General features: G+C 41.3%; 1 pseudogene; it reads left to right on the top strand.

Moving 5' to 3' along the window:
- Positions 1-13162: 13162 nt before the first annotated feature.
- LOC143939935 (olfactory receptor 6B1-like) lies at positions 13163-14153 on the top strand (annotated as a pseudogene).
- The last annotated feature ends 12343 nt before the right edge of the window (positions 14154-26496 follow it).

The following is a 26496-nucleotide window of genomic DNA, read 5'->3' as shown; positions in this document are numbered from 1 at the left end:
CCATAGGCAAAACAATAACCATAATATAAAATCATAAACTTTATTTGTTTAAAATATCTCTGTATCATATTTAATACAACATACTGTAGGTTTAAAACCATATATCACAGCAATACTCGTAATTTCTTATGTAACATATGTGAGGGGTTAGCTCGGTAGCGGGTGTGTGTGACCCCCTGGATGGGTTCACAACACAAAGTCAGGCACAGCAGACAGCGGTGTAGGTTCAAAAAACAAAAGATCCGGTTTATTTCTGCTACATGCAGTGATACATAAACAGCCAAACAAAATAAAACAAGAAAATAAATCCTGGTCAGCTTGACCTCTAACTACACACGTAGACTCCCTGTCTAACAACTGGGTGCAGCCTTGTGCTGCCCCAGTCCCTGTCTCTATTGTAGGGGTTTGCCACACAGGCGTTAACTCACCGCACAGAACAGATCTCAGACTCCCCAGTCTATACACACAAAACTGGTTCCAGGATGGAGCATCTCCCTATGCATGCTGGGGTTTTTTGTAGAGGTCTTAATGAGCCCACTTACTACAGCTGGGCTCATTAACTCTTCCCCTCTAATTGTAAAAGTCTGCATAAAGCCTGAATCTAGGACACACATATTTCCCATCCTGAATACAACCAGGTGATTTTACCTGCGTGCTGCCACATACCCCCCCCCCCTCTTGTTTCAACCTTGGGGTTGTAACACAAGCAGCCAGACACGCATGTATCCGAGACAAAGCATCCACATTCCCCATTTTAACACCAGGGCGATGCTTAACTGTAAAGTTAAATTCCTGTAGGGCCAGGAACCACCTATTTACCCTTCTATTGGTCTCCTTGTTTTGAGCCATCCACTTTAAAGGAGCGTGATCAGTCACCAGGTCAAAGTGCCTACCTAGCAGATAGTACCGAAGGGAATCTAGAGCCCACTTCACTGCTAAACATTCCTTCTCAATCGTGGAGTAATTTACCTCATGGGACTTTAACTTCCTGCTGAGGTAAATGACTGGGTGCTCTTCCCCGTTCCAGACCTGGGATAACACTGCTCCTAACCCAACGTCTGATGCATCAGTTTGTACAACGAAGTCCTTAGAGAAGTCTGGTGAGTACAACACTGGCTGGCTACATAAGGCTGTTTTTAAGGACTGAAATGCTTCTTCAGCCTCTGGGGACCATTTAACCATAACCGACTCTTTCTCTTTTGTCAGGTTGGTGAGGGGCACAGCCTGAGAAGCAAAATGGGGAATGAATCGTCGATAATAGCCAGCGATTCCCAGAAAGGCTCGTACCTGTTTCTTGCTGCTGGGACGTGGCCAACTCTGTATGGCCTCGACTTTATTGACTTGGGGTTTTATCACCCCCCTCCCAATAGTGTACCCAAGATATTTGGCCTCCTCCTGTCCAATGGTACACTTCTTTGGATTGGCCGTAAACCCAGCTTCCCGGATAGAGTCTAGGACTGCTTGTACTTTTGGCAAATGTGAGACCCAGTCTGTGCTATGGATAATCACATCATCCAGGTAAGCTGCAGCATATTTATGATGGGGCCTCAGAATCTTATCCATTTTCCGCTGGAATGTTGCCGGTGCATTCTGTAACCCAAACGGCATTCTCTTATATTGGAATGCCCCATCTGGGGTTACAAACGCAGTTTTCTCCTTGGCCGACTCGGCCAGGGGAATTTGCCAATACCCTTTGGTGAGATCAAGAGTTGTCATATATCGGGCTGTTCCCAGCCGGTCAACCAACTCATCTATACGTGGCATGGGGTAGGTGTCAAATTTTGTAACTTTATTTAATTGTCTAAAATCGTTACAAAACCGCCAGCTCCCATCAGGTTTGGGCACTAGTACAATAGGACTGGACCAGTCACTCTGGGACTCCTCTATCACACCCAATTCCAGCATCCTTTGAACCTCCCCACGTATTGCCTCCCTTCGGGCCTCTGGTATTCTATAAGGTTTTAGTTTAACCCTTTCTCCTGGCGGGGTGATAATGTCATGCTCTACGCCAGATGTTTGTCCCGGAAGCTCAGAGAAAATCTCTTTGTTACGAAGTACAAACTCTTTAACCTCCTGTTGTTGGGGTTTCGATAAGGTGTCTGCTATTCCAACCTCAGGAACTAAGCAATCAGGCTGTACTTGTGACAAAGTCTCTGCGACTAGGGATTCCCTATCCCTCCAGGCCTTCATCAGATTGACGTGATAGATCTGCTCCGGCTTTCGCCTTCCTGGCTGTCTAACCCTGTAGGTCACCTCACAAATTTTTTCAATTACTTCATATGGACCTTGCCATTTGGCCAGAAATTTGCTTTCAACCGTAGGGACTAGCACCAAGACCCTATCCCCCGGGGAAAAAGTACGTGTCTTGGCCCCACGGTTGTACACTCTCTGCTGTGCTAACTGCGCTTGGGTTAAATGTTCCTTTACAATTGGCATTACCTGTGCAATTCTATCTTGCATCAGGGCGACATGCTCAATCACGCTCCTGTGAGGAGAACTCTCATTTTCCCAAGTTTCCTTGGCGATATCCAGCAGCCCTCTTCGGTGTCTCCCATAGAGCAACTCGAAGGGTGAGAAACCCGTAGAGGATTGGGGTACCTCCCTAATGGCAAACATCAGATAGGGTATTAGACAATCCCAATTCTTTCCATCTCTATCCACCACCTTCTTTAACATTTGTTTTAGGGTTTTGTTGAATCTTTCAACCAACCCATCTGTTTGGGGGTGATACACAGATGTACGCAATTGCTTCACTTTGTACAACTTGCATAATTCTTTCATAACCCGGGACATAAAGGGTGTACCTTGGTCCGTAAGCAGTTCCTTACAAATACCCACGCGGCTAAAAACAAGGGATAGCTCTTTGGCTATGGTTTTGGCCGAGGTATTTTGGAGAGGAATTGCTTCCGGATAACGGGTGGCATAGTCCAATATAACCAAAATGTACTGATGCCCCCTAGCAGACTTCATTATCGGACCTACCAAATCCATTGCGATCCTCTCAAAGGGGACCTCAATGATAGGAAGAGGTACCAGTGGGTTACGGAAATGTGGCATAGGTGCCGACTTCTGACACACAGGGCAGTAGGAACAATACTTTTCTATTTCCTTCATGACCCCAGGCCAATAGAATGTCTGCAATACCCTCTCTCTGGTTTTCTCTGTCCCCAGATGACCTCCCAGAATGTGTCCATGAGCCAATTCTAACACCAACTTCCTGTAAGGTTTGGGCACTACAAGTTGCTCAATGGTTTCTTCTGCCCTTTGAGCCACTCGATATAGCAGGTCCCTTTCCATAGTGAAGTAAGGATAAGGGCAAGTCTTATCTGGGTTCACTAACTCGCCATCTATTTTCACCACATTTTCCCGTGCCTTTATTAGGGTGGGGTCTTTTAACTGTTCTGTGGCAAAATTTTCCCTGTGAACCTCAAGATCCGAAAACTCCACAGACGGCATGTTTTCATCTGAGGATGTTGGCTCCTCCCCAGTTTCTCGAGTTTCCCCCGCCAATACCGACAAGGGAAATTCAGGAGAGTCCTCACCACTCCCAGAGGAATTCTGGTCATCTTCCTGGTTTATAGGGGCACCAATGGGGGCCTCAGGACAATCCCAGAGTTCCCAGAATTTTGGAAAATCCCTTCCCACAATAGCATCATGTGGTAACTGAGACACTAACCCCACCTGATGAGAGAGGTTACCTTTGGGGGTCTCAAAAAACACTGAAGTTACAGGATACTCTCGGGTGTCCCCATGCACACAAATAACAGCCACCCTGTTCTTCCCAGAGACCTCTGTAGTAACTAATTCAGCTTTTATCAATGTTACCAGGCTACCTGAATCTAGCAACACATCAACATGTCTACCATTAATACACATTTTACATAAATGTTTCTCAGGTCCCCGAATGGCAGTGCATGCAACTGTCGCAAACAGCGACTGACGTCTCTCCCTTATAAAGTCACATTGCATAGGCTCATCCACAACTGGGCAATTGGCTGCAATATGTCCCTCTTGCCGGCAGCGGTAGCAAATAATTTTTTTCGCTGCCTCTTGCAGCATGGGCTTCCTGGGCTGCTCCCGCCAGACCTTAGGTAGAACTCCCACCCTCTCACACTCTCCACCCTCACCCCTTGGAGTCATCTTACCCGCCACTGGGGATGATCTGGTCTTAGGGGGGAAAGTCCGTGAGTCCCTGGAAGAGGTGGTCAAGTTCTCTGTAGCCAAGTACCTCTCAACCAGATCCACAAGTTTATCTGCATTTTCTGGGTCTCCATGGCTTACCCATTTTTGGATGGCAGTAGGAAGAGCTCTCAGGAAACGATCCATAACCACACGTTCCACAATGTTTGGTGCGGTCAAAATCTCTGGCTGCAGCCACTTCCTGCTCAGGTGAATGAGATCATACATTTGAGACCTGGGAGGTTTTCCAACCTGAAAAGTCCAGTTATGCACACGCTGAGCCCGGACTGCCAGGGTGACACCCAGCCGTGCCAATATTTCTGCTTTTAGCACCACATAGTCTTTTGCTTGGTCAGGCTCTAGGTCATAATAAGCTTTCTGCGATTCCCCAGTTAACAGAGGGGCCACCAGTCCAGCCCACTGCTCCTTAGGCCACTTTTCCCTTTCAGCAGTCCTTTCAAATGTGGTCAAAAACACCTCCGGATCATCCTCTCCAGTCATTTTTGTCAGTAAACGGCTCACACCAAAGGTTGCGGTATTATTGTACCCACTTGCTTCATTGGTCTGCGGACGTTGCTGTATCAATGTCTCTATTTGCTGTTGAAAATTCTGCTCTTGCTTCTGCAACAGGTCTATGAAGCGGGCTTCAGATCGCTGCTGGGCTTGTTGCTGAGCTTCCAAACTCTGCTGCAAAGTTGCATTTGTCTGCTGCTGATTTGCATTTGCCTGCTGCTGGGCTTCCAAACTCTGCTGCAAAGTTGCATTTATCTGCTGCTGATTTGCATTTGCCTGCTGCTGGGCTTGTTGTTGAGCTGCAAGGCTCTGTTGTTGAGCTGCAAGGCTCTTTTGTAAACCCGCATTTGTTTGATGCTGATTTGCATTTGCTAGAGCCAGCTGTCTCAGTATCTCCTCCATGCTGGCCTTAACAAAAAAAAAAAAAAAACTGCAAAATTCTCCACCAACTGTGAGGGGTTAGCTCGGTAGCGGGTGTGTGTGACCCCCTGGATGGGTTCACAACACAAAGTCAGGCACAGCAGACAGCGGTGTAGGTTCAAAAAACAAAAGATCCGGTTTATTTCTGCTACATGCAGTGATACATAAACAGCCAAACAAAATAAAACAAGAAAATAAATCCTGGTCAGCTTGACCTCTAACTACACACGTAGACTCCCTGTCTAACTACTGGGTGCAGCCTTGTGCTGCCCCAGTCCCTGTCTCTATTGTAGGGGTTTACCACACAGGCGTTAACTCACCGCACAGAACAGATCTCAGACTCCCCAGTCTATACACACAAAACTGGTTCCAGGATGGAGCATCTCCCTATGCATGCTGGGGTTTTTTGTAGAGGTCTTAATGAGCCCACTTACTACAGCTGGGCTCATTAACTCTTCCCCTCTAATTGTAAAAGTCTGCATAAAGCCTGAATCTAGGACACACATATTTCCCATCCTGAATACAACCAGGTGATTTTACCTGCGTGCTGCCACACATACAATAATTACCGCGACTATACTCTATACATTTTCCAAAAATTCGGGAAATGGTGATAGACAATATACATTTACTTTAATATTCTCATATATAGAATTAATGCTCGCGGCATAATATATGCTGTTTGGAGAAAAGGCTCAACATGTTTCGCGTGGATTGTACGCTTCTTCTGGAGCATGTATTAATGTGACTGGTAAGGCAATAGGAAATAAACATAAACAACAATTAATTATACACATAGATACCAATCATATTGAGCATATCATGCAAAAAAAAGAAATATAAGGTATGAACATACTTATGCGGTGTCAAGGATTAAACAAGGCGCCAAAGGCTCACCGACCAAAAACAGGAGGTAAGGAGCAATATGGTCACCATGGGGACATGTATAACATAATACAAACGGTACTAAAATATTCAAAAATAAATACTATTGAAACTTACACAGAGAGCTGCTTTCATGTAGGGACTGTTGGAAATTGGACTACACCATGTAAAGGAAACGCTACATATCCATCAATTTTAACAACCATATGGAGAAAAAGGTTTAACAGTTCTTGGAACAGGCTGCAGCCCGGAACAGGATTAAATCCTAAAAAAGGCCCACAGATAGAAGAGAGTTAGGCAGCTAGTAATATATAAGTTTTTATTATTCTTATTATTGTATGCAGAAAGTTGTAAAAATTATAAATTTAATATAGCAATACTGTGATCAGGATATTCCCAAATCACTTCTATCATTATTATTTATTATTATATTATGAGTTGGTTTTTATGTTATCATATAATTATATTTAAAATATCACTTAAATATCAAATTTCAAATTGTGGATATAGAAATATATATAGGTCTTTGTAGTGGCAGAATATCTACTCATTTTTTAATATTGAAAATTATTAACTAACTGGGATATTTTAAACAGAAAACTATAATAATAAAAAATAAAAATAAAAACTCACCACAGACGAAGGCTGTGATGTAGCCTACATATCTTTAAACTCTGTAGCCCTAAGTTAGTGGGATCTCTGGATTCATGAGGATAATAACAACGATAGGGAGACCTCCATCAGGGAACAGCGCTGGATGGTTAATAAGGAGCCAGCCAAGCATCTGCAATCATATTGTATAGTATATTAAATGCCAAGCAATGCCATAATATTACCAACAAGATCAGGGTAAATCAATAAAATATCCCAGCGCTCACCCGTGCGTTCACCACAGTAGTGTCAACCGTGTAGTGTAGCCAACTGAGATCAGCTGTGCAGAACTCGCGCAGAGCGTGCTGTTTAGTATACATGCCCCACTCGTAGTCAACCAATCGGCTTACGAGCCGACGTGACGTCATCCAAGTCGGCCGCGTTGTCACTGCGCATACGCCCGGCCGATGCCATGCGCATGCGCACCGTGCTCAACATCGCAAACGGCCGGGCAGCACGGAGCGACAAAAGATTGGCCACCGAGGCTGTCAAGCTCCACCCTGGCCGCTAGTGATGTGTTGCCCACATGGGTCCCCACCTCCCAGATATGACGCGTATTAACACATCATGCTAGGAGACTAGACGCATGCAGCGTCACGCGGCTCCTTCGGGGGAACCAAAACAGCCCCTGGTGGGACAATCCCTGCGCCATATCCGCAGTGGAAGATACCTTCCCTGCGGGTTATGGCGCTGTGCGCCCGCATGGTGCCGGCACCAACACCCCCCATGATAGTAAGTGACAACCCCCTGGCACCAGGTATCCAGAACACCATAACCATGAACTCAAGGCTTGGTTCACACTGGAACTGGCTGCGGATCGCACAGGAACGCTGTGCATTCCCATTCTCCGGTTCAGGGATGAATCGGGGACAAATTTTTGCCTGAATTTGGCCCTGAAACTGAGCTAAAAACACAGTGTTTCTGTGCAGTGTGCCCCGCATCTGGCCAGGAGATATATGAACTGGCTCCATAGAGAGCCAGTCACATTCTCCTGCTATGCAAATTGAATGCGGAGAAACCACGCATCCAATTCGCATAGGTGTGAACCCAGCCTTAAAGAAAAAAATGCATTTGCTTGCTTTTTTAAGGCTATATTATAAATGATTATAGGGTTTCTTAATGCACATTTAAAAAAAAAATGTGTGATGTAACTGTTATTTTGTATATTTACACATATGCTCTCAGGAGTTCTAATGTCAAAGGGATAGCTGATTGCTAAGGTAGCGTATATAAAATTATTTAGAAACTGTAGTCTTTTCACAAGGTTTGTGAGAGATCTAGATTCTCACAACACTTAAAGTTACTTGAACCTTGATTGTTTATCTGCTGCAAGTATTAGGTATTTGAAATTGAATTTATGTGATTTTATTTTTACAGTGCTGATTCTTCAAAGTGTTTTCATTACTACTGTAGTCCATAGTTTTATAGATTTTAGCAGTAGAGCCATGCCATTTAGGAGAAATTAAAATACAAGAAAATGTGTAAGTTGAGATACCAAGCCTATTTGACATTTGTTCCAAGCAGAAGCTTCAATATTCCATTTCCAAATGATGTTTATAAGGTCATGGTAAAACACAATCTGACTCAACCATATACCTGGAACAGAGGAGCATTTTTCTTCACAGGCCACAATACAGGGGCTTAACAGTAAAAAAATTGTATTGTATTACTGAGACACCAAATGAAATGCTGCTTAGCAAATTATTTTTAACATACAGTTGTGCTCATAAGTTTACAAACCCTGGCAGATTTCTTGGCCATTTTTCGGAGAATATGAATGATAACCCAAAATTGTTTCTTCCACTCATGGTTAGTGTTTGGCTGAAGCCATTTATACTCAATCAACTGTGTTTACTCTTTTTAAATCATAATCACAACAGAAACTACCCAAATGACCCTGATAAAAAGTTTACATTCCCCAGTTGTTAATACCAAGTATTGCCCCCTTTAACATCAATGACAGCTTTAAGTCTTTAGTGGTATTTGTGGATGAGGCTCTTTATCTTCTCAGATGGTAAAGCTGCCCATTCCTCTTGGCAAAAAGCCTCCAGTTCCTGTAAATTCTTGGGCTGCCTTGTATTAACTGCAGGTTTGAGATCTCCCCAGAGTGGCTCAATGATATTGAGGTCAGGAGACTGAGATGGCCACTGCAGAACCTTCACTTTATTATGCTGTAGCCAATGACAGGTCGACCTGGCCTTGTGTTTTGGGTCATTGTCATGTTGGAATGTCCAAGTACATCCCATGTGCAGCATCCTGGCTGATGAATGCAAATGTTCCTACAGTATTTTGTGATAACATACTTCATTCATCTTGCCAACAAGACTCCTGTCCAAATGTAGAGTTTATGGTTGTGGCCAAAAAGCTCAATTTTGGTCTTATCACTCCAAATGACTACGTGCTAGAAGGTCTGAGGCTTGTCTCTGTGCTGTTTGACGTATTGTAATTGGGATAATTTGTGGCATTTACTTAGTGATGTCTTTCTTCTGGCGACTCGACCATGCAGCCCATCTTTCTTCAAGTGCCTGTTTTATACAGTTCAACTACCTTTTCCCGCAGATCCTTTGACAATTCTTTTGCTTCCCCATTTCTCAGAATCCAGAAACATCAGTGCAGCGCTGGATGAAATATGCAAGGGTCTGTCATTGACCTTTAATACACACACTAATTACAAGCAAACAGATCAGAGGTGAGGATGGTTACCTTTAATAGCCATTCAACCCCCTTTGTATCAATTTGTGTGCATGTTATCAGGCCAAAACCACCAGGGTATGTAAACTTTTGATCAGGGTCATTTGGGTAGTTTCTGATGTCATTATGATTTCAAAAAGAGTAAACACAGTTCATTGATAATAAATAAACACTAACATAAAAATAAACACTAACCATAAATGCTGGTTTACACAGGGGCAACCCGACTTACAGTGAAACGTTACAAGGCGACTTGGAGATGACTTCAGCATGACTTTGTGCAACTTACAATGTGACTTAAAGTTGCCTCCAGGATAGGCGACTTTGGCTGTGGCCAATCACAGAATAATCAGCTCTGTGGGAGGGAGGGGGTTGCCTGGATAAATGTTGGAAGTACTTGGGTAAATTATTTTATTTTTCCCGTAAAGTCACTTCAATATAGATGGAGACCTGACTTGGAGGCAACTTCCATTGAAATCTATGGGTACAAGTTGCCTAGAAGTCACCTTGAAGTAGTACAGGAACCTTTTCTGAAGTCGGATCAACTTCAATAGTGTACATTAAGACGGTTCTCATTCACTTCAATGGATTTTCTTATGTCTAGCAACGTGGGGCGACTTGAGGTCTGACAAGTCGAATCCCAAGTCACTGTAATGTGAACCGGCACATTCATATTCTCTGAAAAATGGCCAAGAAATAATAAATTCTGCCCGGGTATGTAAACTTCTGAGCACAACTGTAGATCAAGCTACAATATGACAGCCATTAAGAAGAACAGATGAGCTATACAGTGAAATGATATGTAATGTTGTAGTAGTACAGCTAGGACCACTGATAAGGCAGTACAGCCTGCCCCTTTGTACCGGGCCTGAGTCCCATCAGACCCATCAGACTAAAAGGGGGCCCGGGCACCTTCATGAGAAGAGAGCCAGCTGTACTGCCTTGTGACTCTTGTGGAACCCCTTGCAGTGCTGCCAGCTTTCTACCTCCTGTTGCTCTGCGGGGGATCAATTTTACATACTTGCCTGCAGTTCCTTTATTTAGCAAGTTGTTCCATGCCGGCTTTGTTCTCATGCTGCGTTCTGATTTTGGAGCAGCGGGGACAGCTGTAGAGTCTCTCTCTGACTTTGCATTGAAATCTTTGCGCTGCCTGGTCTTGAAACTTTCCCCCTCTCCTTCCCCTGGGATCGATAGTGTTATGTCTTGCAAAGAAGAAAGATCAAGGAGGAAAGAAGTTCTCTGCTTGCTCCACCTCCTCCTTGAATCCTGACCTCTGCTCTGTCGACCTCCACACTGTGCTCTGTGTGCACTGTAATCTGCAGTGGCTTCAATGCTTGAATGTTGTTGTGCTTCTGCTGGAAGTTGGTGAGTGGGGGAGGGGATGGATTTGCATAAAGCTCAGGATTCAGAGAGGGGGTGAATGTGCCAGAAGCCAGCCTATAACTGCAGGTAGACACTGGCTGCCACTGCAGTGCTGGTGCTAGGGGCCAGTAAATACATCTCTTCCTCCAGCTGACAGATATCTCTGCCCAGCCATTTCTATATGCCACCCTTGGAGCCCCATTCACACTTCCTGTAAGGGGAGAAAATATTCCTGTGCACATTTTTTTTTTTGGGGATTTCACACATAGGACAGCCTATTAACTTGACTGGGCTGCCCTACATTTGACAAATGCACCTTAGAAGCTCTAGAACTTTTTTAGGCATGTAGCTTTACAAGTTTGCCACATGACAAAATGCAGGTCTGCACTGCATTTCTAAAATGCGTGCAAAGCATGCATTTCCCATTCACTTTATCACATGTTCAGGAAATGCAGTGTGAATGTGGCCTAAGGACTCTTTCACATGGGCGGCTGAGCCATAGATTTACCGCTATCCCTGGCTGCCCACCCAAATCCTAACAATATGGTCAGTCGGGGCTTTATACATGCTGTGACTGCAATGTTTTACTACACAGCTGCGGCATTTTTAATGCAGGCTGCAGAATTTGACAGGCAGCACCACATATCAAACTCCCTGTTGAGTTCAATGGCGCCATTCTGCAACTGCAAGCCAAATACTTGGCTCACAGTTGCAGCACAGTCTCGCAATGAAAAATGACCATTTAGAAATTTTAAAAAAGTATACAAAAAACAGGTGTTAGGGTGTGGCAGTAGCAAGAGTATAATTTCTGACATGGCTACAAAACAGCGTTGCAACCATTGAATTTTATAAAAAAATATAATTTGATATTTTAGGGTGGGGGCCTGTCAAGTAGGCTGTACGGGGCCCTGTGATTTCTAACAGCAGCCCTGAGTACAGCACAAGTCAAGTGTCTGTGCCTGAAGGAGCCAGTCATATTGACAGTCTGGGACAGAAGACCAGGCACTTTCATGCACAAGGCATATTGTTGTGCATGGATGTACACTGTTTATTTTTGTGCATAAACATCAGTAAAAAAAAAAAAAATCTTAATAGCTGAAGCTGAAAAGAAAGAAAACTGTATGACATTAGGATGCAAATGTAAAAGGCAGTTTTTGATAATTTGGGTAAAATAATATAAGGAGCAATTCTCCTGCTGGCATAGCAGTTTTTTGGCCCTTTCAAATTTCTAACCATTAACAAGCAAATAGTTAAGATATGTTTTAAAACTGTATTAGATTGTTAATACCAATATTTAGATAACACCATAATGTTGAAGTTAAGGAGTGTTTTTCAAATTTTTAGGTCCAAATTTTATACTTTCTAACTTTTTACTCCTGGGTAATTGAAATCATCCTGTGATGAAAATATGTTTTTATCACAATTATGTTTTTAGCAGTGAAAAATGTATACTTTATCCTGTACCTTAATTTGATTTTTTTTTTATTTGATTCAGTTCTGTTTAGCATAAATGTTTTCCACATGTTGTACATATAATACACATTCTCCATGACATCAAAATAGTACTAATTGCCTTATTTATTAAAGTATAACTTAAGACAGAGTTTTATTTTAGTTTTAGATAGAATAGAGAGGGATAAGAATACCTGTCAGGTTTTTATTGCTGCCTGTGCCCCTTTTACAGATATTCACCCTGTCTATTTGTCCTGCTTTCCTTATCAATGGGATTTAAGTACATTTCAAATGTTTGGTTGTCACCATTACAGGAACAGAGGGGACATTTTCCATGGTGTCAATCAAGTATTTCCTCTCTCTTCCTGTTTTCACTATGGAAAAGGAAGAGACAAAAAAATCTGCCCACCTGTTAACTGAACATCTGACAAGATTACAACCCTCCCTTACTCTATCCTAATAGAGAAAAAAATGACTTTTGTTATACAATAAAGAGTACTTATACTTATGTGCTAAAATTTAAGTGCATTAACCCAATAGATCTTAATTAGAATTCATTTTTAATGGTCTCATTTCGGTAGAGCAATTTAAATTGAAGAATTGGAACTTTGGAATAAGCACTCTTCGTTCAATAATCAGTCAACCCTTTATTATTTAGGAAAACATGCAATATTTACTTTGGAATCTATGCTGTGTGATTGTGTATGATTGTGTATATTTTTTGCTAAAAAAATATGTTATGTATATTGTTAATCCAAAATTTATTTGCATTAACTGGAAAATATCAACAGAAATAACTGTGGATTTTCCATATCTAAATAATCATAATAATTAATAATAATAATGAGATAATAATGAGACAATCAATACTGTTGTTTTGTGTTTTATTATGTACTCAAAAGGAAAAAAAACTATAATAATCATCTGCTTAACTGACATATAGCATATAAATATAGCATATACTGTATGTTAGCATATATTATGTAAAAAGTTAAAAAAAAAATTCATGATTAGGATTGCCTTAGAATACAATGCAAAATTGGAGTTTCTGGAATAAAAGTGCTGTAACAGAATTTATACTCGTGGGATTTCCAACAAATCTGAATTTTCAGCGCTTCCTCTTTTGTATCTTCTTTATTGCCTATGTATTAACAGTGACAGGGAATATTGTTATCATTACTGTAATTCAAGCTGACAGTCACCTTCATCGTCCTATGTACTTTTTTCTCAGCAACTTTGCTTTCATGCAGGTTTGCTACGTGACGGTGACTGTACCTAAGCTGCTCTTAGGTTTTCTAACCAGCATAAACAAAATATCCATCAGAGCTTGCTTTACTCAGTGTTATTTTTACTTGGAGGAATAGAGCATTTCCTATTGGCCATTATGGCGTATGATCGATATGTGGCTATATGCCATCCTTTACGGTATAATACCATTGTAACCTCAAAGGTTTGTTGGAGCCTAGCATGTGGCTGTTGGCTGGGTATCTTCCTTGGTTCTTTATTACCTATGGTCTCCTTAGTAGGATTATCTTTTTGTGGACCAAATGTCATTAACCATTACTTTTGTGACGTTTCACCGTTATTAAAGCTTTCATGTACTGATACATCTCTGCTAAAATCCTATTTTTTCAGCTTAATGTGGATCATTATTTTTAGTTGCCTCATGTTCATTCTTTTGTCATACATCAGTATTATTTCTGCCATTTTCAAGATACCATCCACAGTAGGGCGTCAGAAAGTGTTCTCCACCTGTGGCTCCCACCTGACTGTGGTTATAATATATTTTGGGGCTGTTATATTTATGTATGTTAGGCCAAGAGAAAGTTATTCATTTGAAGAGGACAAGTTGATCTCTGTGTTCTACTCCATTTTGACTCCACTTTTAAATCCATTTATCTATTGTCTAAGAAACAAGGAAATAAAACAGGCTTTGCGGAAATGCGTTCAGAGCAAAAAAAGGTTGTTGGCTCATGTGCACATGTAAATAAAATGTTTTTATTTTTATTTTAATTCTTTATTGTATAACTCCAAACAATACTTTTTTTTTTTTTTTGAGTGGTGTAATGCTAAAAATATCTGCTAGGATTTCATGGCTAGCAGAGGGAAAATTATTTTTAAAAGATTATGGTTAGAATGCAGCCCATGTACATCTTTTATTGTCATATAATTAAACATTATAATTTACTACTTCAACTCAACATTAAAGTGGACCTGAACTCAAAAATAGATTTTCTATGATATATACAGTATCTAGAAGTATTAAATGAGCCTCAGCAGTACCCTAAAACATTCACTTTTGTTGTGAATTCCTCCTGAAAAAAATAGTATGTGGGTGTGCCTAGTCACTCCTGTACCTATAACCTCATGTTTGTATGTCTGCATTGTAAGATTAAGGTACAGCTGCCTCTGATTGCTAGTCTCAGGAGTTTTGGAGTAAATTTTGTTGATGTCACTACTGTTCTCACTGCTGTCCATTTTGTAGGCCATGTCTGTACCAAGATGAGTTCATTCATGTAGTCACACAGGGCAAAACAAAGCATGATAAGTCAGTAAATGTAAACCTTAAATACAGCAATTCTTACCATACCAGCACACCTATGCATTTTTTGTGTATTTTGCAGTTTGCAGAAATACACTACAGTCCATTTAACACGGTTTCCTATGGTACACATTCACATCTATGCGTTTTGCAGCTGATTTGACGTTTTTCCTGCATTTTGTGTGTATTAGACTTCAATGGAGTTGCACCAGATATGCAAGTGTTGCTTTTGTGATGCAATTTTTGAAGCATTTTGCATTTCATGTTTCATGTTTTTCCCTTTAAAAACACTGTATATAGCTAATTGTTAAGGAAGCCCACCCCAAAGCACCTTGTCTTCATGTTGATGGGGACAAGGGCCTCTTCCTGACAACCCTGGGTGGTGGTTGTGGGGGTCTGCGGGCAGGGTGCTTATCAGAATCTTGAATCCCCCTTTAACAAGGGGGCCTGTAGATTCCAGTCCACCCATGTGAATGAGTATGGGGTACATTGCACCCACATTCATTCACCAAAAAAGTGTCAAAAATAAAGAAAAACAGTAGTCCTTTATTAAAAATGAAGAATGTCCCCCGCTGTAGCTCCAACATGTCTTCTTTCTCTGGTACCACCACCGATGTCTTCTTCCTCCAATGGTTTCTTCTCCCTTTGCTGTCTTTTCCCTACGGTGGTTTCTTCTCCCTTCACAGTCTTCTCCCTCCAGTGGTATATTCTCCCTCTGCTGTCTTCTCCCTCTAGTGATGTCTTCCGTCTCTGCCACCGCTGACTCACCAAAAATTAAGAAAAGCAGTCCTCCTCTGACACTGTCTCGGCTCCCTCTGTTTTGTCAGCTCCACTGTCTGCCAGTTATTATATAGCCATGGGGCATGGCCATCCGGTGATATCCCCCGGAGAACCCACCCCTTGTGATGTCATGTGACGCAGAGCCCCCTGCCCCAAAACACCCCCCCATGTTGAGGGCATGCAGCCTGTTATGGTTCAGGAGGGGGGAAACTCACTCGTACTCTCCCTTTTTTGGCCTGCCAGGCTGCATGCTCGGATAAGGGTCTGGTATGGATTTGGGGGGGACCCCACACCATTTCGTTTTTACATTTTGGCATGGGGATACCCTCCAAATCAGATGAGCCACGCCGTTTTTTTTACAATTTTTTTGCTGGCAATTCCTTATTTTTACATTGATCTGCCAGCAGGGAACCCCGCTGACAGCCGATGACTCATTGGTTGTGAAGGATGCAGCGGCAGGCTACCCAGCCCACTCCTTAGCAACCAGCTATACACAGTGTGGTTAAAGAGAAAAAAATGCAAAATGCAAAATGCTAAATGCACTAAAACTACATGCAAAAATGCATAAAAAACAAGTGTTTAAAAATGCAAAATGCACCGCAAAACACGCCTGAAGAATGCATAAAGCACAGACCGCATAGATGTGAACCTAGACTTAGTCCTTTTCCCTCTGCCTGACATTTTTGGGCACAGCTTTCAGCTTTTAGTTCTTCTTTAAGCACATAAATATTTAAAACATTGTATGTTTACTAAAGCACATACTGTATAGAGCCACTGGAGAAAATGCAAAGGTTTCCCTTTTAAAGTCTCTAATCAGGAAATAAATAGAAAACACTCTAATTACTCCTACTTCAAAAGAAAGGCTTAAAGTGAAATTCAAGTCTAATGCCACGTACACACGACCGGACTTTTCAAGGGACTAGGTCCGACAGACTTTCGGTGGAGTTCTGATGGACGAATGAACAGACTTGGCCACACACAATCACACCAAAGTCCGACAGATTCGAATGTGATGACGTACGACCAGACTAGAATAAGGAAGTTCATAGCCAGTAGCCAATAGCTGCCCTCGCGTCGGTTTTTGTCAGTCGGACTAGCATACACACGAGCGGATTTCTCGGTAGGAACTGGGTCCGGCGGAGTTCCGGTGGAAAAATTTAAAACATGTTCTATTTCTAAAGTCTGCCAGATTTTTGGCAAGCAAAGGTCCGATGGAGCCCACACAAGATCGAATTGCCCGAGGGACTCGTTCCGTCGGACCTTTGCTGTCAAAAAGTCTGGTTGTGTGTACGTGGCATTACACCAACCATTGTTCCCTCATGCCTCCTCCTACCTATTTTGCCTACCCTGTGTAAAAAAAAAAAAATCTGTATACTTACATTTTTTTAGTTTGCTCGGGTCTGGTCATGTGATCCTCTGTGTCAGTGGGCAGCTGCTGCAGGCGAGTTTAAGTAGCAGCGACCACAACTGGGCCATGGGAGCCTATGGGTCACAAGTAAGGTAAGAGTACTGATATTTTTTATAGAGGGTATGCAGAATAGGTAGGAGGAAGGGAAAGGGATTTTTTTTTTTGGAAACAGTTAGAGTTAGGCTTAAATTCCACTTTATTGTAAAGCATTAAAACTCCAATATAAGTCAAAAAGAGAATCCAAAGTTCTAGGATATTATGAATCCAATTCTGTAGTCAGAATAAAGTCCCAACATCAAATGGAATGGAATTTAATTTACTGAGATATAAATCTAGGTAAACTTTCAAAATAATTTTGTGCATATATCAGAATCAGAGACCGGCTAATAGTACATCACACCAGCATCAGATGTACGGTATATTCCTACAAAAGGTAATACATAACGCATTTAAATACAAGTGCAGCACTAATCTCCAACAAAACCAAGTGACAGCTTATGTGTAACAAAAAATCATATAGTAAAGTTAAAAATTAAAGTTTAACAAAAGTTCAAATCAAAAAAAAAAATCCCAATACTTGTGTCCATGTGGTTAAAGAAAGCATTCTTCACACTGTGAATATCTCCAAGTAAAATCCACACCACCTCAGGGATAAGCCTGACTGCTTACCAGATGCCACAGTGAGTGGCCATAAACAGTTTAGAAGGTTTGTCCTCCCAAAGGATTCACAGACAAGATGTAGAGCTCCCTGAGTAATCATACACAGCACAGGGGACCTATCATCATTCAGAACCCATGAGCAAAAGCACAGGACTCTGCCAGTATTCACATGAATCATATAGATGATATCTGCAGCAATAAAGCACAAGGGCACTGCTTATAGTGTAAGTCAAACAGTTTATTAAAAAAGTTTAAAAACACTTAAAAAAAATGTATATAGTAGTGCTATGCAGATGAGAAATTCAAAACTCTGCCAAGGGTTGTAGGCTTGCATGGTGACATCAGTGTGTCTAGCTCAACGCGACATGTTTTGCTGAATACTAAAAATACTGAATGAACTCTCTGCACACTGCTATACCATTTCTAGCAACTCAGTATTTTTAGTGTTAACATGTGGTCACACCCCTTTAGCACCTGGTAGATTATATGCATATACAGGCTATTGGGTTTTGAGCACAGGTATATCTTGTTTATCGGGAATAAAAGCGCTGTCATTACTTCATCTCTTGCTTCCAGGACCCCTCTGATGTAAAAACTGTCTATGCATATTTTTGTGTTATTGCATTATATTCAATATTTTAATTGTATTTCAATAAATGATAAAATTCTTTTTTTATGACTTTCAATGTGTTCAATTTGTACAAAAGCACCGTAAAAATCCCCCTTTGTCTCTCTTTCTTTTTATATATCTTGTTTATGTTTTGCCAAATGAGACATCATCAGGGGCTATACAGTGCCTTGAAAATGTATTCATACCCCTTGACATTTTCCACATTTTGTCATGTTACAACCAAAAACGTAAATGTATTGTCATAATGTTTATACTGAAATATTTAAACAGTTTTATATTTATGAAAATAAGTAAGGATCTATGATTAAGGAGATTCCCACTTATTTTCACAAATCAACAAAATAACTTTAATTAGTTTATTCACGCTAACCTGAAGACAAAAAAAGAGTACAAAAGGATGTGCAAAAAAATATATATTTATTTACTAAAAATCTGTGCAAAGTAATATCAAAATATAGCTGGTGACAAGCAAAGAATATGAATCAACATTTCAATAATGTGGATGATACAGATAATGAGGAAATAACCACAGGATCTTGTTTTAAAATAGCGATGTAACAAAACTGAGTAATTTCTTTAACAGTGATTAATTATATAATCAGTGCCTCAACAGAATGTGAAAATAACAAGTTGTTGACTTTGACACATGACCTTTCTCAGACAACAGACATTTGCAAGCTCAGATTATTTTAACAGCACATGGACAAATTTGTTATACTATGTACGGAGTTGGTGATTTTAACTTATATTTAAGGTAAAGATAATTTCCAACAAATTATTTTAATTAAAACATACATCATCACTAAACCATATGCTATAAACTGAAATCAGCTTCAATGAGATGATCCACATGTGTTTATCCCTCTTTTTGAATTGGAAAAGGAACAATTCATACTGTAGTTAAAATTATCACAATTCCAAATCTTATACTACAAAAACAAATTGCTTCAGCTATACGTAAGTAGGTGTGGATCTGTTTTCCACGTAATTAATGACATCAAATTACACATTTTCCACACAATTACCTAATCCATAGAACTACCTAAAGGGTCAGACTGCTGTTTGGAAGCTAAACAGTGGGGACCTTGAGTGGAGAGAGAACAAGTCATGATTTTTGACTGCTGGTGATTGCTGGGTTACATTTTTAGGTTCTTTTTGGGGCTTTTCCTTGTAGCTTTTTAACACATTTTTCTGACACTTTTTAAACAGCTTTTTTTCTTTGCTTCCTTCACCCTACTAATTAAGGGGAGTGGTTAATTGGTCACAGGTGCTTGATGCCTATATAACCTTGTGTAGAGCACATCTGAAATTGCCAGACTGCTGGTTGGAAACTAAACAGTGGGGACCTTGAGTGGAGAGTGAACAAGTCTTGCTTTTTGACTGCTGGTGATTTCTGGGTTGCATTTTTAGGTTCTTTTGGGGCTTTTCCTTGTAGCTTTTTAACACCTTTTTCTGACACTTTTTAAACAGCATTTTTTTCTTTGCTCCTTTAGCCTACTAATTAAGGGGAGTGGTTGATGGGTCACAGGTGCTTGAGGCCTATATAACCTTCTGTATAACTCATTGTGAGCCTGCTCATCTTTGAGCTTGCTGGAACTCTGTCCAAGTGGAACTGGAGTAAGTGGTAAGTTAAAAACCAGAGTTGGAAACAAGAGGTTATAACAGGGGTCATAGTATCTGTGTAGTGTGAGTACCTGAGTGTTGTCTGAGTAGTGTGTGTGGATCGTTAGTACTTGTGTATTGTGTACTGTGTACTTGTGTATTGTGAGTGCACGTAGGTCTGCGGGTGCACGTAGGTCTGCGAGTGTCTGTGTATTGTCTTGTTGAGTACCTGTGTATTGTCTTGTTGAGTATTAGTGTCAGGAAGCTAGTTGTTAGGTAATTTGTAAAGGATATAAACCCCAATCCTCCGTGGGTGCGGAGAGGCGACCTGTTGTACAACTTGTGGCAATGTATGCGTTCCTTGATCATCCGATTGAGGGTGCATACTGCTGTGCAAAATGTATGCACATTGTTTCCCTGGAAGCCCAGGTTCTGAATCTGGGGAAGCAACTGTCAGCACTGAGAAGTTCCTCCATACTAAAGGAGAGCCAGGAACGTACTCATCAGGTTCCGGCAGGGGCCAGCACATAGGCGGGTAGCAACAAAGAGGTGCAGGCACTAGGTAAAAGTAAATGTGTGACAGTCACAAAGGGTAGAGGGTGAAGTGCCAGGGCTGGAGCATCCCAAAAATTAAGCTCCATTGAGTGACATTGGTGAAACCAGTCAGGGACCAGCACTGCTGGAGCTGAGGGACTCACCTAGCTGTCGGGGGAAGAACTCCTCCAGTGAGAGTGGAGAAGAAATGAAGGGAAAGGAAAGAGATTCTGGTGGTAGGGGACTAAATTCTTAGAAGGACAGAGAGGCCAATCTGTAACAAAGACCTGAAGCGCCGAACAGTATGTTGTCTACCAGGTTCTCGGGTTTGGCACATCACGGATCTGGTGGACAGATTACTGGGAGGGGCTGGGGAAGACCCAGCTGCCATGGTGCACGTTTTCACCAAAGACAAAGTCAGAGCAGATGGAGTGTCCTAAAGAATGATTTTAGGGAGTTGGGAGCTAAATTGAGGAAAAGGACCTCCAAGTTAGTATTCTTAGGAATAATGCCGGTACATCAAGCCACACCAGAAAGGCAGAGGGAGATTAGGGAAATAAACAAGTGGTTGAAGAGCTGGTGTAGTAAGGAGGGGTTTGGTTTCCTGGAGAACTGGGCCGACTTCCCAGTCGATAACCAGTACCATAGAAGGGATGGACTGCACCTAAATGAAGAGGGTGTAGATCAGTTCGGAATAAAGATGGCCAAAAAGTTACAGGGGTTTTTAAACTAGGCGATGGGGGAGGGTCCAGAGCTAGAGATAGTCAGAGGGTAGTATTGGGGGCATTAGTGGTAGGTTGACCAAAGCACATAAACCCAAGGTATGTATAGTAGCAAGTCCTATTTGCAATATCGAAACACCCGATAAGAGGCATGTACACCAATGCCAGTAGCCTAGCGGACAAGATGGGTGAATTAGAGATACTGTTGTAGGAGGAGGATTTGGATTTTTGGGGAATTTCAGAGACCTGGTTCAACAGCTCTCATGATTGGCTGGCAACCATTCAAGGGTATACACTTTATTGCAAGGATAGAGAGGGTAAAAAAGGGGGAGGGATATGCCTATATATCAAGAATAATGTACAAGTGAATGTGAGAGATGACATCACTAAGGGAGCTAGGGAAGAGGTGGAATCCTTATGGGTAGAGCTCCAAAAGGATGAACTTAAGGGGAAAATAATACTGGGAGTATGCTATAGGTCCCCTACCCTGAGGGAGGAAGGGGAGACAGATCTCCTATCACAATTTGGATTAGCAGCAAGGATGGGAAGTGTTATCATAATGGGGATTTTAATTATCCAAACATACAGTAGACTGGGCGGAGGAAACCATGCATTCATCTAAGGCTTAACAGTTCCTAAATGTCTTGCGGGACAATTTCATGGGTCAGATGTAGACGCACCAACTAGAAATAAAGCGTTACTGTATCTACTGATTACCAAGAATACAGACCTGCTCACGGATGTGAAAATATAGAGCGATTTAGGTAGCAGCAATCACAGGTCAATTGGCTTCAGTATAAATCGCACAAATAGGAAACATAAGGGGAATACAAAGACAGTGAATTTCAAAAGAGCCAACTTCCCTAAACTACAAACCTTGCTAGATGGCATACATTTGGATAAAATCTTAGGAACAAAGAACATGGAGGAGAGATGGGTTTGCTTTAAGAGCATATTAAATAAGGGCATTAGCCAATGCACCCCATTGGGTAATACGTTTAAAAGAGCGAACAAAAGTCCTGGATGGCTTAACGCCAATGTAAAAATGTATATAAAATTAAAGGAGAAGGCCTTCAAAAAATACAAGGTTGAAGGATCTTCATCAGCATTCAGACATTATAAAGAATGCAACAAGAAATGTAAGGGTGCAATAAGGACGGCTAAGCTATAACTTGAAAGACACATAGCGGAGGAGAGCAATAAAAATCCCAAGAAATTCTTTAAGTATGTAAATAGTAAAAAAGGGAGGCCAGACCATATTGGCCCCATAAAGAATCAGGAAGGACATCTGGTTACAAAGGATGGGGAGATGGTGAAGGTATTTGTCAGGGCTGGCTTAGCCCTTCCTTCTCTGGGCTAGCTGCTCAACTGTCAGCTAATTGCCAGCTCCCATCTCTCTCCACAGTTACCAGCTGCTCCTTATCTGACCTGCCTACTTAAAGCTGTCCAGCTCACTTCATATCTGCCTTCGCCTTGGTCACATCACAAGAAACCATCTCTTGCGGTTCTGTTCAAAGACTGGATTGCTGACATCCCTTTTGGCTCCTTATCCTGCTTGCTGTTGCTCCACTTGGATCCCTGACTTCTGGCCTGGGTGATTACCCGATCTGGTTACTGGACTCTGGCTATGCTTTGATTACACTTTCTCTATTTACCTTTTTATTTTTATTTAATAAACAAGTGTGATTTAATGTACTTCTGTCTCAGTCTGATTCATGGTTTCTGACAGTATTGAATTTATTCTTCTCTTCAGTCTTCATGAGCGAATCGAGGGGCTTCAGTAACCAAAACTGCAGTGTTTATCCTCATGACATATCACAGGAAGCACCTGCATGGCTAGCAGTGGACAAAATTAAAATTAGACTTGGGAAACTTAACATTAATAAATCACCGGGACCAGATGGCTTGCACCTGAGGGTACTTAGGGAACTCAGTCAAGTAACTGCCAGACCATTGTTCCTAATTTATACTGACAGTCTACTGACTGGAATGGTACCAGCTGATTGGAGAAAAGCCAATGTAGCACAAATATTTAAAAAGGGCCCAAAATACATCCCAGGGATTTATGGGCCAGTTAGCCTAACATCAATAATATATCAACTCTTGGAGGGGATGATAAGGGACTATATACAAGATTTTAGAAATGAGAACGGTACCATTAGCAGTAATCAGCATGGATTTGTGAAGAATCATTCTTGCCAAGCCAATCTATTAACCTTCTATGATGAGGTCAGTTGCCATCTAGATAAATGAAGGCCCGTAGATGTGGTGTATATAGATTTTGCAAAAGCATTTAACACAGTTCCCCATAAACATTTACTGTACAAAATAAGGTCTGTTTGCATGGACCCTAGGGTGAGTACATGGATTAAAAACTGGCTATAAGGGCGAGTTCAGTGGGAAGTCATAAATGGGGAGTACTCGGAAGGGCCAGGGGTGGGTAGTGGGGTCCCCCAGGGTTCTGTGCTGGGACCAATCCTGTTTAATTTGTTCATAAAAAACCTGTAGGATGGGGTAATCAGTTCAATCTTTGTATTTGCGGACGATGCTAAGCAGTGCAATAACTTCTCTGCAGGATGTGGAAACCTTGCAAAAGATCTGAACAAATTAATGGGGTGGGCAACTACATTGCAAATGAGCTTCAATGTGTAAAATAATGCATTTTGTGGCAAAAATATGAATGCAATCTATATACTGGGGGAAAAACCTCTGTGGGAATCTAGGATGGAAAAGGACCTGGGGTTCCTAGTAGATGATAGGCTCAGCAATGGCATACAATGCCAAGCTGCTGCTAACAAAACAAACAGAATATTGGCATGCATTAAAAAGGGGATTAATTCCAGAGATAAAACGATAATTCTCCCACTCTACAAGACTCTGGTCTGGCCACACCTAGAGTATGCTGTCCAGTTCTAGGCACCAGTCCTCAGGAAGGATATACTGGAAATGGAGTGAGTACAAAGGGCAACAAAGCTAATAAAGGGTCTTGAGGATATTAGTTATGAGGAAAGGGAGAAGAGACACTTGAGAGGGGATATGATTTCAATATACAAATACCATACTGGTGACCCCACAAGACTCATGTCCACTCATTAAAATTAGAAGAAAAGAGGTTTAACTTTAAACTACGTAGAAGGTTCTTTACTGTAAGAGCGCCAAGGATGTGGAATTCCCTTCCACAGGAGGTGGTCTCAACGGGGAGCAAGAAACTATTAGATAAGCACCTGAACGACCACAACATACAGAGATATACAATGTAATACTGACCTATAATCACACACATAGGTTGGACTTGTATCTTTTTTCAACCTCACCTACTATGTAAAGGGGCAGGATAGGATCAAAAAAAATGGGAAACTTTCCTTAAAAATACCATGATTGTTTTCAATTAACCTCTAACCTCAGCCTTAAACAAAACAATAAATATACTAGGATGGTCTGTTAAAGACAGAACTGTCCGCTTCTGTCTCTTCCTAAGATATATTGTTTTAAGAAATATATATCAAAAGAAGAGAAAGAACCTTTCTCCTACTGTTGTATCCCACTAACAGATAGCGCCACAACACCAGGAAAAAAAGAAATAGTAGCTACCTTTAGTTCCGGCGGACACATAAGACATTAATTTGTATCAAAAATATTTATTTCTTTCAAAACATCTTTAAAATAATTGACCCGATTTGTAATATATTACACAAATCGATCTTTGGTGTTTGCACAAACAAAATTCCAAGACGAAACAAGGATCATCCCTATTTACACAATAAATACACCCTGACATCAACAAACATGACAAACACATACATACATGCAACAGTGAACAGATGAGGCGCCTCTTTGGCCATACAAGTGGCGATGTGCCGAGTATGCACAAATGATAACAGATAATGCTTCCAAGTAGAAAAATATAACAAGAAAGCTCGAAAAAATCGGCACGTGTATGGTCACCTAAATAGCAGCAATCAGTGATGGGGATAATTGTTAGGAGATGTAAAGTGTTAATTACTCATTTACTCCCCCATATGCTGTGCATGGTTAGCCTTTATAGCTAATATAGAAATCGTTCAGATGCCCCAATTTTACAGCAAGGCATATTTCATGGAAGTCTCTTTGGTGAATTCAATCAGCTATTTTTAGGTCAGAGTCCCATTCCACTTAGTCACTTGTATTATAATATAGGAAAACTTCTGCCATGAAAGTGATAAATTCCTTCTTTGATCTCCTGCACCCAGAGACCCGTTTGGCAAACTGTGCTGGAAATACTCCAATCATGCGTTTCACAACGTGGAGTCACATACCTTCAACTGGACTGGACGTTGAAACTATGTGATGCCACGTTGCGAAACGCATTGACGTTTATTAGGATAGCAGGCCCTCGTTGGGCACTAATCAAAGTGCTGGCAGCCTGAGTACTAGAGTACGGAATGTCCGAATGAATATCCACTTTAATAACCTCGCAATAAGCTAATAAAAAGGAAAAAAAGATCCCGGGGTGAATCCCACCTAACAGGAGTGGTATGATTCAGCTGCTAAGACATAAATGGTAAAGGATCCCATACATGCTTAAAGGACCTTGTGCCGATTTGGCTTGCTGGTGGTGAAGGACTTTATGCACATACCTGGCTTGCCTGTCGGATCAGCGGCCGCCGGGGACATGCATTTACATCTATAAATGAAATCTGCCTGAAAACCCTAGGGAATGATAAGCAAGCTTATCTCAAACTATTTGGCTACAAATCGTCTGCGGAATTGTTGAATATATGGGATCTTTTGATAACCATCGTATCATGAGAAATGTCTGACATGTGCTGTGTTAATTAGCCTGATTTGCTGTAGCGTACTTTAAGGGACTGAAAGATTGAGCTCGGCCTTAATCAACTAAATTGCTACTAATTGGAGTATTGCGCTGCACAAACTGTTGGCGCTATATAAATCCTGAATAATAATAATAATTTCCAGCACAGTTTACCAGACGTGTCTCTGTGTGCAGAAGATCAAAGAAGGAATTTATCACTTTCGTAGCAGAAGTTTTCCTATATCATAATACAAGTGACTAAGTGGAATGGGACACTGACCTAAAAATACCTGATTGAATTCACCAAAGAGACTTCCATGAAATATGCCTTGCTGTAAAATTGGGGCATCTGAACGATTTCTGTATTAACTATAAAGGCTAACCATGCACAGCATATGGGGGAATAAATGAGTAATTAACACTTTATATCTCCTAACAATTATCCCCATCGCTGATTGCTGCTATTTAGGTGACCATACACGTGCCAATTTTTCAGGCTTTCTTGTTATATTTTTCTACTTGGAAGCATTATCTGTTATCATTTGTGCATACTCAGCACATCGCCACTTGTATGGCCAAAGAGGCGCCTCATCTGTTCACTGTTGCATGTATGTATGTGTTTGTCATGTTTGTTGATGTCAGGGTGTATTTATTGTGTAAATAGGGATGATC

Source organism: Lithobates pipiens, unplaced genomic scaffold (assembly GCF_037356315.1).
Source record: "Lithobates pipiens isolate NorthernLeopardFrog02 unplaced genomic scaffold, aLitPip1_a1.2 Scaffold_3, whole genome shotgun sequence".
In the NCBI taxonomy this organism is placed as follows: Eukaryota; Metazoa; Chordata; class Amphibia; order Anura; family Ranidae; genus Lithobates; species Lithobates pipiens.
The sequence above is the reverse complement of the archived record's forward strand: the minus strand, read 5'-3'. Positions and strand labels throughout refer to the sequence as shown.